This window comes from Mytilus edulis, chromosome 14 (genome assembly GCF_963676685.1).
Source record: "Mytilus edulis chromosome 14, xbMytEdul2.2, whole genome shotgun sequence".
NCBI classification, from domain to species: Eukaryota; Metazoa; Mollusca; class Bivalvia; order Mytilida; family Mytilidae; genus Mytilus; species Mytilus edulis.
The window spans coordinates 56,150,893-56,166,849 of record NC_092357.1 but is presented as its reverse complement, the minus strand read 5'-3'; positions in this window follow the sequence as shown (position 1 = coordinate 56,166,849).

Below are 15,957 nucleotides of genomic sequence, written 5' to 3'. Positions count from 1 at the left end.
AAAGTGTTTTCACCAGTTGATGATATGTAATATTCTTGGACGTGTTATACATTTAAAAAATGGGCAGTATTAAGGTGGTACCTAACATTACAGGGAGATAACTCTGTAAAATCAGCTAAACGTTTTAATTACGTTGTGTTGTTAAGGGAATATTAAGCTTTTCAATGATCAAAATAAGTGTTTGTCAAACTGCTATATAACCAGTGTAATTTTTCTGGTTAAACGGTTGGTTGAAATTTTTTGAAATTTTTATATTTTTGTCAAAGGGTCAAAGTAAATACTTTGTCAAAATTTTAAGAAAATTAAACGAGCCAAATTAATTTTAGTTTAAGTGTTAGGTACCACCTTAAAATGAAAAACAAAATCTATATCATTACACATTCTATTTATAATAGTTTTGAACCTTTTATAGATATTTGTTTATTTGTCAACGTGTTAGGTGTTTGGTGTGAAATCTCCAGATTCTGTTATACAACATTAATCGATATTGGATGCTGTATTTATCATCTTAAAACATGGATTTTACAGATAAAATTTAAATCTGTCACTAATATTTTGTCTAAGATCACACTCAATTCAATCTACAAACAACAAGGTTCTATCTTCTGCCGAACAGGATGATTCTAACATAAAAGGTATGTTAATTGTAATATGCTAAGTAAAGAAATAATTTAAGTAAGGCCTTTTCTTATCCACTGTTTTATAACCGTAAACCGATAAAACCCTTCTCAAACTCAGTAACAATGAGAAAAAAACTCATCATAGATACCAGGAATAAATTTTGTATATACGCCAGACGCGCGTTTCGTCTACAAAAGACTCATCAGTGACGCTCGAATCAAACAGTTTTCTCCAAATCGTTTCATATGAGAAGAAAGTAGATATATTTTTATTAATGGAGACGACCTTCAAGTTATAATTAACAAATGTATTATCCTTTATTAGATAATAATTTTTGAGAATTAATATTTTAAAAACATTTTAACCTACCATACATATGGATACATTCCTAACCTGAAAATCAGTCTTTTTTTTTTTTTTTTTTTTTTTTTATCTTTTATTTGTTTTTCAAAAGTCAGGATTTTACAATACCAGTAAAATCAGTCTTTTGTTTAACAAGTATATTCATCGACACTGTCTCTAAAACAAAGGATGTAAAAATAAAAATACAGAATTTGAAACTGGTACAAGAGCATTAGTTGAGGAACAAAATACACTAAAATATTGATAGGTTATAGAGCGTCTTTTTCGAGATATTTTAATGAAAAAAAAAGGGCCGGAAAATGCTGACTTGAACTTTTACCTTATGTTTACATTGGTATTATTTGGGTCTCGAATTGAAAAAAAACTATCTAGAATCTACTTAAATTTTGGTAAATGACATTTTATGACTTACAGAAGTTTTATAAAACCGGAAAAAAATGTGTTATGGGAGAATACATTTTACACCCCTAGTTTTTAGTGGGGTTCGTGTTGTTTATTCTTTAGTTTTATATGTTGTGTCATGTGTACTATTGTTTTTCTGTTTGTCTTTTTTTATTTTTAGCCATGGCGTTGTCAGTTTGTTTTAGATTTATGTGTTTGACTGTCCCGTTGGTATCTTTCGTCCCTCTTTTCTTTTACAGTGTATCGTTTGATATAAACCAAAGTGTCAGAAAATATGAAAAACATTCCTAAACCTCAAAACATTCTTATTGATGCAAAGTATAGCCAGTATTCAAATTTGTCGGCTTTAGGTTGCACTTTGTACAAACAGCAGTTTCACAAACGAAGCCTCTTTTGGGGGGATTTATAATACGCATAGATAAATTGTTTTATTTACTTCTCAGGTTTGATATCTATGTTTCATACCATAGAGACATAACTTAATGTTACCAGCCTAAATAATAAAAAATGGCCTTGAATTCTGAGGGAAACCAGAATAGAAGGTGGGGGTATTACAGAATTTAAGTACAAGTTAAGTCTCTTAGAAGCTTTGGGCATATAAACGTTGAAAATATGTGGCACAGACCTATATTATGACCTGTGAAAAAAGTAGCAGTGTATATGAGCTTACCATTTTAGGTTAACGAATTTTCATTTTTTGAAACTGCATAGTACATAATTAAATTACAGTTTCAGCCGTACAAAAACAGTTTATATTGGAAATTGTATTGTATATATTTACAGAAATGCAAACTTTAATTGAAAGAGCCACCCAATCGTTCCTACTTTTGTTCAACCGATTGTTTGAATTGAAAAATTGTCATCAAATAACAGTGACTATACTTAAAATAATATTGATTCAAAATGCATACAAGTTTTTCTCCACATAAGTATAAAGTGCACGGTTATACTTCTGTTGGCTAAAATAATAAAAAAAAAAACAATAAATAGATGCATTTTTTATTCATCGTGAATAAATAAAACAATTGCCATAAAACAAAAAGAGCTTAATAGAATTACGAAGTGTGTGTCACACGAATGTATTCATGCCACAAGAAGTGACGTCACATGTAAAATTTAAAGAATAGATAAAGTCGAGATTAAGCTTGTAATATTGATATTCGATGCCTTTCATTACAATTACAAGCATATTGATATAAAATTATGTAAATCATACAAATAAACTAGGTGATTAATTATCTCAACTTTACCATACGAATAGAAAATAAAAAAAATCCAAGAAGAGCAACTCAGAGTCACAGTCTAAATATAGGTAACATGTCTTAGTATAATGCTTTCCCCAAGAATAGAACAATAGTATTATCATTTATCATGTTTATATTAATAAAAGTTATGTTGGATAAGCTAAAGAGAGGCAAAAGATAACTCCGGGACATTCAAACTCATAAGTAAAAAAACGACCCAACAACGTCTTGGCTAAAAACCCAAAAGGACCAACAGACAAACATAGTATAGAAAAATAGAGACTAAGCATCAAGGATCCCATTAAAAACTGGGGTCGATCTCAGGTGCTCCAGGATCCGGAAGTGTAAGCAGATACTAGTCCACAACCGGCTTCCTTCGTGAGACTTATGATAATACAAACCCGGTAGTTAGTCTAATTCGGTAGGTCACATTAGTGAAAAGGGGACGGGATTGTAGTACAGACATTAAGAACATATTAAAGTGTTTACATGACAATTTGTTAAAAATAGAATTGTCTCTAGGTCTGTTCACGAGCTGACCCGGTCTTAGGACCGGTCTAAAGCAAATCTGTCCACTGTTCTGATCTGGTATTCAGCAGACCTATCCCCATGACTGGTTTAAACCAGACCTGTTCAAGGTCTTGTACGGAGCAGACTGGTCAATACACCTAATCGCTATTTATTCCATTCCGGATAAGTTCTAAAATTACACAACTTTTTCATCCAGTTGAAGTTATCTGGGACCCTGTTTAAACAATGCACCATGCATGATACTTTTTAATGAGACCTGTTTAAACTACCGTAAATACTTCAAACAAAATATTTTTTTACTTTAATTTTAATTTCGAAAAAAGTGGATCATACTATATCAAAGTTTCTTGATGATCACTTTTTAAAGTTTTTTCTCTCTCAGCTCACTACTGATGACCTCCATTTTTCGGCCGGTGACCCAAAACAGGAAGTTGTATAAATGACTGTTTTTCCCGGAATGGACTGAATAGCGATAAGGTGTATGGGTATGCCTCAGTCTGCAGAGCTTGTTTTGTTATACCACCGATGATTTAACTTTGTTGCGTGTTTAATTTTCTTAAATTAATTGTAAAAGCAGTTAAAAAAATCCTGCTCTTTATCAACGTTTTGTGTATTACATTATAACGTTGTGTCGTTTGCTTTCTCTTATTTTTGAGTGTAAATTCACATTGCGATAAGACGTGTCACGGTACTTGTCTATCCCAAATTCATGTAACAGACAACTCAGAAGAGAATTAACTCATCTCATTTTTATAATCAATTTTCTTAATTCATAGTGAAATGGGACTAAAAGAATATGATATAATATGTTTTATATGTCGAAATATAAGAGTTTGGAAATCTGTGGTATGGTTAATTATGTAGTTTGAACATGTAACACCTCCCACTTTCTTTATCAACCATATCAAAAATCAGACTGTTGATCACTGTTGCATTCAGCACCTTTAACCAATACCAAAGAGTTTCGATAAAATAATTAAACTATCATTTATCATCGATTCAATTTGTCAATGTCAAGGTTCTGTTTTATTCCTGACGACTTGATTTAAGCTTCAAAAGACAAACGGTAAGGTATTTAAGAAAAATTTATTCATGGAAAAATTAGCTCTTTACCAATCAAGGTGTTCTTAGAATGAAAGACTTATTACCAGATAAGTACTGATAATATTATAAAAAAAATAACAATTCACATTTTTGAAATAAACGTTTGGAAACATTTGAATTAAAAATTTATAAATATAAAGATGTGGTCTGATTGAAAGTGAGACAACTATCAATCAAAGTTTAAATGAAATGGATGTATACAGTTATAGGACACAATACATAAATGAGAAAAAGCAAATACTGTTTGGTCGGCTATAAAAGATCATGACATGAAAAATATGAACACATAAATTATGTCTCAAAAATGATCCGGAAATGAGAAAAATGTTGAGGCGGACACCATATTTTTAAATGTAAACATACACAGCATAGAAAACTAAAGACTAAGCTGCACGAACACCATAACAAAACTGGGGGTGATCTAAGGTGCTCTGGCAGGCTAAACAGATCCTGCTCCACATGTGGCACCTGTTGTGTTTCTAATATGAAGACACAATTGGCAACAAGTCTAATTTGATAGGTAATTTTTTTTCGTGAAAAAAAGAACGAGATTGTAGTAAAAACATTAGGAACATATCCGTTTTCATTTGTGAAACGGATATTTAATTAAGATCAACCAACTTGTAATGATATATGCATATTTTAAGGTTTTTCTTTTATTTAAAATATCACTTTTCAACCATTAAAAATCCCAACCGATGCATCAATTGCACTTTCTTATGCTCATCAAAGATCGCACACCCTGTATGTCCTACATAATGGTCAGAGAACACAGTTATTTCGTATTGCATATCTTTAAGCCAATACATGGAAATTTAATAAATCCCACCTGTGCTCTCTCAATAATATTTTTACAGTGTGTTGTACTACTACAGCGACAAATAATATCAAAGTTATAGAAAACTTTATCAGCTGTAACTCAAAATATGAACAGTGTTATGTTTAGGAGGTCTTGAATTCTTTTGACAGCTTTCGAACTACTTTGTGTTTAATATTTTATAGACAGACCAATTCACTATTTTACCTATAAATTCATGAACATTTTTTTACGGTGTACTTGCACCCTCTCCTGCTATTTTAGGCATAACACATGAAGAAATAAATTTGGAAAGGATATAAAAAAGTAACAAGTTACAAGTAACATATTCATGATATTGTCTTCACTAGGGACTATATTCGTAGACAACGAAAATCAAAAGACGATAACTGTTTTCGCGGACCTACATGACGAGTTCGTATTTTGTTATACGTCAAAGATTACAAATATGATTTTGAAAAAATCAAATCTGTCTAAGAATTATATCCCTAGAGAAAAAAGTCTTTGTTAAATCTGCGTTTTCTCTATTCAAACTTATCATTTGTTTTTTTAGGATAAATACTGGTTCAATCTGAACAGATGACATGTCTAACAACATGACACTTAAAAGTATTAATAACCATCATGAATTGATAGCAGCACAGACACCTTCCTGGTTTCATTTCACTTCCGGTGTTGTTCTTCTTACTACAACCCTTATATCTTTGATTTCAAACGGGTCCGTTGTTTTTACATTATTGGTAAAAGACAGGACGTTGCTGACTAGGATTACTACCTATATATTAACAATATGTTGTTTGAACTTGTTAATGGCACTTTTTGGCACACCAATGGTGGTAATGTCCTGTTTTAACAATGTATGGATGTTTGGAGAATTAGGCTGTACTTACTATGCCTTTTTGATGACGTTTGGCGGTTTGACCTCTATGCTTCTTTTCACCTTGATTTCTGTCGATCGGTACATATATGTTGTTAGACACAATTTATCTAATCATCTGTCAACCATGACAGTCATCATATCTATAACTGCATCCTGCCTCATTACGTTTGGCTTCACCATTAGTCCTTTTTTTGGATGGAACCAGTATACATATGAAGGAGTTGGTACCTCTTGCGCAATAGATCTTGTAGGAGAAAACAATAACGGTCATTCATTCGTGTTAACCATCTGTGCTATATATTTTGCTGTACCAGTATTTTCGATGCTATTTGCATACGGATCAATTTATTCAAAGGTATGTACAACTATTCAATTATATATATGTAACACTCAGAAACGTGTCCCTCCAAACGTGTCAGATTCTCCCAAAAGTGTCCGATTCTCCCAATCGTGTACGATTCCCACAAACGTGTCCACATCGACGTCATTGAACTGCAAAACATGTCTATTTGCAAAAGGGCTCCAAAGCTTGTCATTTGTTTAAACGCCCAAACGTGTTCATTTTTAATAAACATCAAAACGTGTCCAATCCCACAAACGTGTCCATATCAAGCTTAATTTGTTTCTTTTACTGGCACAATAGTTCGTGTCAATATTATAAACACGTAAGTTATTGCTTTAAACATATTTATTTATAGTGGATTGGGAAACAAGTTTTGCAACTCCCTTTCCACTTTGCGGGTGCGAGTGCTGCCTTGTAGCGGCATAAGCCTGCTTTTTTCGAAATCTACAAATATGTCTTTAACGTGACCTTCCGACGGACTATCATCGTTTTATAAAAAAATAGAATAAATTATTTTAGATCTTTCTTTTTTTAAAGTTACAGTATAACATGGGTAAAAGTGGGGGCTATGTTGGTTTTAAATGTAAGCCGCCATGCTTAATTAAATTGTAGATATTCAGGTACCTCATGTAGGGAGAATGTCTATTCTCTGCGTATTAAATCCTTTGTAACAAGGCTTCTTTGTTTTCGGATTAATACATAGAAACAGTAGAAGGTAAAAAATGGCAACAATCTTGTAGACTTGTTTAGTTAATGCTTGTGTTTTATTCTTTATTTTTGAGTTTTTCATGAATAATAATAAATGTACAGTTATTAATTTTAACATTTTACTTATTTTAATGTAAGGTATCGAAAGAATACAAGGCCAAATTGGGATATAGTCGCAGAAAAGATTCCGTGGTAAAAAGAAAAGAATTCCGAAAGAAATTGAGTATCGAACATGAACTTGCAGTTACACTGACTATTATTATTGGTTTGTTTTTAAAGTTTTCATAAAATTTTATTAACAGATGTGTGGGTATACGTTGTTGAAACAATACAAACGTCAGGACATTGCCATAAGAAGACATCTAAAAGAAATCTTTGTTTACGTCCTTATCATTTGGTCTTAGTTGGACGGTCTAATGGCAAATTAAGGATGTTCGTTCCCCTAGTTTTGGAAATGGCCATCTGGTTTTGTCTATTCGCACGAACAATTTTTGCTTGCTAACCCAACTTTTTATTTTTCATTATTTGATTACATGTATTTAAAATTGTCATCTTTGAAGATCTTATAAACACCTTTCACGTTATTATTTTTTCATGTTTTTTTTAAATAGAAAAGGTGAAAATGTTTTTAGACAGAATTATTTCCCCCCAAATTTTCAATAGCGTATGTCAAGCACACACACTCATATTTTTTTTCCTGCTTTTTAAATTCCTTATGTTCCTTGATTTATATTATATCAATTTATAACAATCTTTTTAAAAGCTTGTTATTTTGAATCAGAGTAGCGAACATTCTTAAACCATATATTCTTCATGAATACAATTAGAATTTGAAATTACCACTTTCTGGAAAAATGTTCATACATGTAAGGAACGTTCTATTAAAAAAAAATGAAATCCAAGGATGTAAACAAATTGATTACGAGAGTAGTCTTATATCTAGAAAGGACTTTAAGGATGTACTTAGGTGATCTAAGTTAAAATTAAATAAATCAAGAATCCAAAATTGATACTTTTAACTGGAACAGTATTAGTTAAAGATAAAAATAAGCTAAAAATAGTGATAGGTCATGGAGCTCCTTTTCGAGATATTTCATATTACTTTAATAATAAAATATGACGGGAAAAAGCTGACTCGGACTTTTACCTTATATTTACATTAGCAATATTTGGATCTCAAATCAAAAGAAAGAAAATCAAGAATCTGCTAAAACTTTGTTTTATGAGCTAATTAGTCATATGTTAAAAGAAAAATAGGTGTTCTGGGGCTAAATATTTTACCTGGTATCGTATGGAAAAGCACAAAGGAGTCCGACATCCTTAATTATTATTGATTGTCGACTTTGTTATAAATGTTTTATAACCCTATAATAATCATAGAATAGAAAGCACCAAATAATTGTTTATAGTGATTTACTTTTTGAAAATATATTCGCTGTTGTTTGTATTAAAAGTAAGTTATACTATTCTAGTCTACATTCTACCTTTCTAAATATGAGCTACGATGTTTATACATCAAACTTATGCAAATGTACATATACATGTGTATGATTGATTTTGGAACATTTATATATAAAAATGAATATGAATTTTGGTCAATGTTGTAGGGATTTAAAAGCTACTAAATTTTCCAACAGATAATCTTTTCGTACAGATTTTATCAAACCGAAACAGTATAACAAATGTATTGATTTCCAGTTGCATATGGTGGATTTCTTTTCAACGCAGCACATTACATATTATTGCTGTTTATATTGAATAAGGATTGAATGCTTCTTTAGTATATTTATAAGGGTGTTACAGCTTTGACAAAAAAAAATTGTATGAAAGTTCGTTCTAAAAATATGCGCAGAGTTAAAAACTGAACTCCTAGGAAAATTCAATCGTAAAATCCCTAATCAAATGGCAAAATCAAATGACAAAACACATCAAACAAATGGCAAAAACTGTCATATTCCGTACAGGCATTTTCAAATATAGAACAAGGTTGATTGAACCTGGTTTCATAGCGCTAAACCTCGCACGTTGTTGACTGTCTCATCCAATTCCGTTATATTTACAACGATGCGTGAACTAAACAGACATAGCAAATAAAATAGTCAAAATATGGGTACAGCAGTCATCATCGTGTTACAATTTGAAAATGAACTGCAAATGGTGGATTGAATCTGGTTTCATTGCGCTGAACCTCTCACTTGTATGACAGTCGCATCAATAAACAATCATCCGTATAAAATTACTAAAAGAAGCGTACAATTGCATTTATTTTGCTATGATAGGAATTCACGATTTCTATCAACTTTTTCTTTTATTTACCTGATCACTTATTTGTGTCATCACCAAATGTTGCGTTTCATTTTGAAATGAAAGTTAATTTCAGAAAAAAACGGTATTGCTGTTAGCTAATCAAAATAAGATATTATAATGAAACATACATGTTATTAAATCATATACCAGTATATATTCATTTTTTTAGGTTCCTTTTTGATATGCTACACACCATACACAATTGTACTTCTGTGGAAAGTATTGAGTAAAAATCCTGAAATAGACCCAATTGCCATGGCAATACCCGCCATGATTACTAAAATTGCGGGAATTTTTACACCATTCGTCTACTTAAGCAAGAACAAAGTCTTTCGAGAACATATGTCGAATGTTTACCCCTGTTTTAAATCGAGGAACAGAGTACATGCCTGTGAAAATATTGAGCAACCAGCAGTAACAACCGTTAATACAATAGACGAAAGAGTAAGCGTGAATCAGTCTGAAACAAAACAGGACAACAGCTCCAAGCAGCTTGATGATAGAAAATGTTCACTAATCAAACAGAAAACCACGAAAATTGACAAAACTGGTTCCCTTATGATATCAGATGTGCATTCTACAGTTGCTGTATACACTGTAGATAAATCTGATATTTATGATAATCAGGAGGAATCTTCTTTTTCACAAAATATTCGGAAACCCTCGGTGGATATTGCAGACACGTTTGATACAGAAAATGTTATAAAAAAATCTGATGGTATAAAAAATGTTACCTTAGGTGATATCTAATTTGATTGTTACCAATTAAAATTTGATGAATCGTCTTCTAACCAATCATAAGATAGTCATTTTGGTGTGTTGGATTGATGGCTGACTAATCAAAGGTTAAACATATAACTCAATCTTTGGGTGAACGATTTTTGTCTAACCAGTTATTGTCTAGCGCCGACAATGTCATATTTCATAAATATATAAACGATTGTCATATGTTACCTCATATCTAAAGCTAAATGGAAAAACTTCCTAACGAAATGTATGTTTAGGACTGTATATGACTAACTAGAACTATATCTAAGATGTTTGCTTTGCTGTTTTAAAATAACAAGCCTTTTAAAAAAGTATAAGCTGTCAATTCAATCTTCACCGACTTGAATCAAATTCTCATATTTGAGTTATAGTCTATTAACGTATATAAAAATTGCAAAAAAGTCTAAAATAAACAATTAACAATGTATGGACTTGATGATATGTAACACAATTTCTAGTGTATTTTTGTCATCTAATTAACAATGGAGATGACATCTGAGGACTGCAAACGGGCATTTAAACCCGATATTAACACAAATATGAATATAAAGAGATAGCGCTCACGTGCAATGTAATTTTTCTAGATCTGTTTAATTTATTTGTAGTTAAAACAAAGTATGTTTATCATCGTTTTACGTGTGTAAAAATGATTTTTTTGTGGATCGAATCAGTCGACTAATGCTACATCTTTGTTTCACTTTCAAAGTTCACATTATTTTGCCTGCTTAAAAATTCACACATGTATGTGCGTAAACCATTTCCAGCTTAGGGGTTTAATTATAGGTAATATGAATACAAATTTAATTAGGCGAACCATCACTCTGAAAGTAATAATCCATTTGCGATGTTTCTTATCTCATTTGGACAAAGTTTCAGTTACATATCTGGTAGCTCATGCCCCCCCTAAAACGATTTGTTAAAATTGATAAAATATAAAATTGCAGAATAAAATGAAGGATCTGTGTCCTTGATTTTGTTTAGAAAGAAGCAATTGAAAAATCGTCGAGAAACTATTGTATTACGTTTTTTCATATATTTAAGGGACGAAAGATACCAAAGGGACAGTCAAACTCTTAAATCTAAAACAAACTGACAACGCCATGGCTAAATATGAAAAAAGACAAACAAAGAACAGCACAAATGACACAACATAGAAAAGTAAAGAATAAACAACACGAACCCCACCAAAAAACTAGGGATGATCTCAGGTGCTCCGGAAGGGTAAGCAGATCCTGCTCCACATGTGGCACCCGTCGTGTTGCTTATGTGATAACAAATCCGGTAAATAGTCTTATTCGGTAGTCACATTCATGAAAGGAAAGGGGATTGTAGTAACGACGTAAGGAACATATCCGATATCATTTTTGAAACAGTTATTCCATAACGGTCAACAAACTCGTGATGGCGTCCGTAAAATTTATGAAGGGATGATTTCAACTTCACCATTTGGAAAGCTAGCTAGCTTCATTTCTGTACTGTATTCTTAAATTTAGCATCCCGTTATTATTTTTTTTTCTTGCGAACCTGTATATAAAAAATGGTTAGAAAAAAAACCCAAATTATACACATAGCCTGTATAAAATGATGATGGTCATTGTTATAGTATAGTTCGTTTTTGTGTGTGTTACATTTTAACGTTGTGTTTCCGTTGTGTCGTTTGTTTTCTCTTATTTTTGAGTGTGAATTCACATTACTATAAGACGTGTCACGGTACTTATCTATCCCAAATTCATGTATTTGGTTTTAACTTTATATTTGTTATTCTTATAGGATTTTGTCTAATGCTTAGTCCGTTTCTGTGTGTGTGTTACATTTTAATTTTGTGTCGTTGTTCACATTTTATATTTAATGCCGTTCCCTCAGTTTTAGTTTGTTACCCCGATTTTGTTTTTTGTCCATGGATTTATGAATTTTGAATAGCGGTATACTACTGTTTCCTTTATATACCATCTTAATTTAAATACACAGGTATATTTGTTGGATATTCAACCATTACTGTATCGATAAAATAAAAGACAATTTAAAACTGAATGCAAGTGCAGTCAAAAAAAATATTTAACCTTAAACATTGTTAAAGGCCTTATTTGTTAACCCTGAAATTTTACACTTTGACTGTTCTAACAAATATGCATCGAAGAAGTCTCTGTTTACCATATACGAATAGATTTAACTGGCATATTTAGTTTCGTTTGATATAAGGAGGAGAAATAACAGGTGGTATTTCAACACAATGATTGGGAATATTGAGTTTAAGTGAACATGTTCTTGGCAAAATGAGTCGCAATATACAAGAGGGATATAACAACCTGGAAAACCAAATGTGTAATCTTTATAAAAACGAGACACACCTATGAACTTCATTAAAAGAGGGACGAACGATACCAGAGGGACAGTCAAACTCATAAATTGAAAATAAACTGACAACGTCATAGCTAAAAATGAAAAAGACAAACAGACAAACAATAGAACACATGACACAACATAGAAAACTAAAGAATAAGCAACACGAACCCCACCAAATGCTAGGGGTGATCTTAGGTGCTGCGAAAGGGTAAGCAGATCCTGGCACCCGTCGTGTTGCTCATGTTATAATAAATCCGATAAATAGTCTAATTCAGTAGGTCGCATTCATAAAAATAAGCTTATCATAGATACCAGGACTAAATTATATATACACGCCAGACGCGCGTTTCGTTTACAATAGAATCATCAGTGACGATCGAATCCAAAAAAGTTTAAAAAAGCCAAATAAGGTACGAAGTTGAAGAGCATTGAGATATAAAATTCCTAAAAGTGTTGCCAAATACAGCTAAGGTAATCTATGCCTGAGGTAGAAAAGCCTTAGTATTTCAAAACATTTAAAATTTTGTAAACAGTTAATTTATAAATATTACAATATCAAGGATAATTCATGTCAGCACAAAAAGTGCTGACTACTGGGCTTGTGATACCCTCGGGGAAATAAATCTCCACCAGCAGTGGCATCGACCCAGTGGTTGTAAATAAACTCATCATAGATACCAGGACTAAATTTTATATATACGTCAGACGCGCGTTTCGTCTACACTAGACTCATGAGTGACGCTCGAATCCAAAAAAGCTTTAAAAAAGTCAAATAAAGTACGAAGTTGAAAAGCATCAAAATTCCTAAAAGTGTTGCCAAATAGAGCTAAGTTAATCTATGCCTGAGGTAGAAAAGCCTTAGTATTTCAAAAAATTCAAAATTTTGTAAGCAGTTAATTTATAAATATATCAATAACAAAAAGTGCTGACTACTGGGCTTATGATAGCCTCGGGGAAATAAATCTCCATCAGCAGTAGCATCGACCCAGTGGTTGTAAATAAACTCATCATAGATACCAGGACTAAATTATATATATACGACCGACGCGAACAGGTAAGGGGATTGTAGTTACGACGTAAGGAACATATCCGATATCATCTGCGAAACGGTTATTTTATAACGGTTAACCAACTCGTGATGATGACCGTAAAATTTACGAAGGGATGATTTCATCTTCACCATTTGCAATTCTTGGTTTAATAGCTTCCTTGTGAGCAGCAACCCTCTATCATGAAAATCATGATAAGAAATACAAGCACGGGAATATCGTATCAATTGGGAAATATATACCCCGTATGCAGGTGCTGCTGAAATGTTGCAACTTAGAAATGGAAAGTTCATAATTGGAATGCTGAAATCATCTCTTTTGTCTTAAAGTTTTGTTTTCTTCCAACCATTACTGTCAATTTATAGATGTTATTCAAGATATGAGACGGTATCGGTTTTATCCTTTATTTTTAATTCGATGGTATTGTTGCGTTCAACAGAGTCATCAAATCTTGAATTATTTAATGAAAGAACATCACCTATATAGCGGGAAGTAAAGTTCAGGGATATTGCCAACATCTTATCTGTTTTCCGCAGGAGTTCCTATATGAAGTCAGCTTCATAATAATAAAGAACGAAGTCGGAAAGAAAAGGGGCACAATTGTTTCCCATTGGAATACCGACAGTCTGTCGAAAAACACGTCTTCCGAACGTAACAAATATGTTGTCAATCAAGAAATCAAGCATCTTTATAATGTCAGTTTTAGAGAATTTTTTTTTGAATCAGAATGATCCTTTACAAAGTAGGTTTTATCCTTCCCTTAGACAAGATACTTGTATCTATGTTGGACTTTTTTTTATGAAACAAAGCAATATTAAATCTATCAATTTGTCTTTTAGTTTGGAATGTAGACTACTTGTGTAAAGTGTAGAAAAGTCAAATGTTTTAACACTATTGCAAGATGAAAGAGAGTTAGATTGTATGTACTCTAAGAGATCTTTGGATATTTTGAGAAACAACATCTGTTTCACGCCACCTCTAGAATATAAGACACAAAATTGTTTGTACTGAAACAGTCTTGCATAATTTTGAATAATCTTTTTAATTGCTTTTTAATTTTCAATCATATCTTGTATTTATTATTTTTTTAATTGTTAATTGTTAATTTGATGTTGGGCAATTTTATTGATCTTCAGTATTTTGTTTTTGCCTGGAATCAGATAAAATTTGAAGTAAGCAAAAGAACGTACTGTAATGATATATATGAACTGACATTTTGATTTTAGTCACTCATATTGTAAATATTGTTAATATTGTTAAAATTTAGGATAATATCTGATTTTCCGTGCAGTCACTGAATCTGTGAAAAATTTTGCCTCATGGTTGCGATAGAAATGACTTAATCTAAAATCTGAAAAACAAGCATTTCAAAACAGACAGGTTTCGTTATTTTCAATGCTTTTCCGAATTACCAGTAAAATATTGTAATCATAAATTAAGCTGAAAAAAGAAAAACACTAAATAAAACAAAAAAGGGATAGCATTCATTTTCTTGACCTGCTGGTGAGTTTCACATGTTAGTAACGTACGATTTGTTTTTCCTAATTTAATCATGAGTTTAGCTTTCATTTAGTGCCTGGTTGTGATTTTACAAAACAAATCGTTGTCATGTTTATTGTACACAAAACACATAGTTTTTGCAGATCTTTTAGGAGAATGATTAAAGTTGCATATAATCTCAGAATTATTAAAGAAACAGATTCCAAAACCGGTTCTCGTTTTTAGATTTAAAAATCGTATCTGTCTTGAGTTAAGAAATATTGATTTCTCTATTGAAACAAGTGCTTTACGATATTTGCTACTCGAGACAGTTAAATTTAATTATTTAAATAATTTGAACTTTACAGATGAGAGTGGAGAAATATCTTAACGCACAAGTTATAGATGTGGAATTTGATTTTAAGAAGTTATGTTCTTTATATTTGACGTCATCAGACAAGATCACATTTTTTCATGACGTTACAATAAGAATTTCAATAGAACCACAGACAATTTGATGACATAATAAAATTTTGACCAATCATTTGCCGAGTACAAATCCTTCACTAATGAGGAGAAATAATTTTCTCACACCACTCAAGAAATATGAAAATAGCACAAACATTTAAAAAAATATCGCTTCTTGTTGTAGTGGGTAAAGATATAATTATAAAAAGTGTCATATCTAATAAAAGTAGATTTGATATTTAAGAAGAACATTCGCTCGCATTGTGTAAATTGGTTGTCACTTCAAGCTATTTGCAGCATTTAAGATTATTTTTCAGATTTTGGTTTGAAGCAAACTTGCTTTTTTCACTCCATGGAAGCATTTTGAGTTCGTTTTTAAACATTTTTAACCGATGATTTTAAAAATGATTTTGTCATAACGTTCTTCACATATTTGTGTTATAATTCGTTGTTTGAATTCATCTACAGGTTAAAACGTCCTAATCTTTGCAGTTAAGCATTTTCAGATGCAATACTGCTGTCGGTATAAG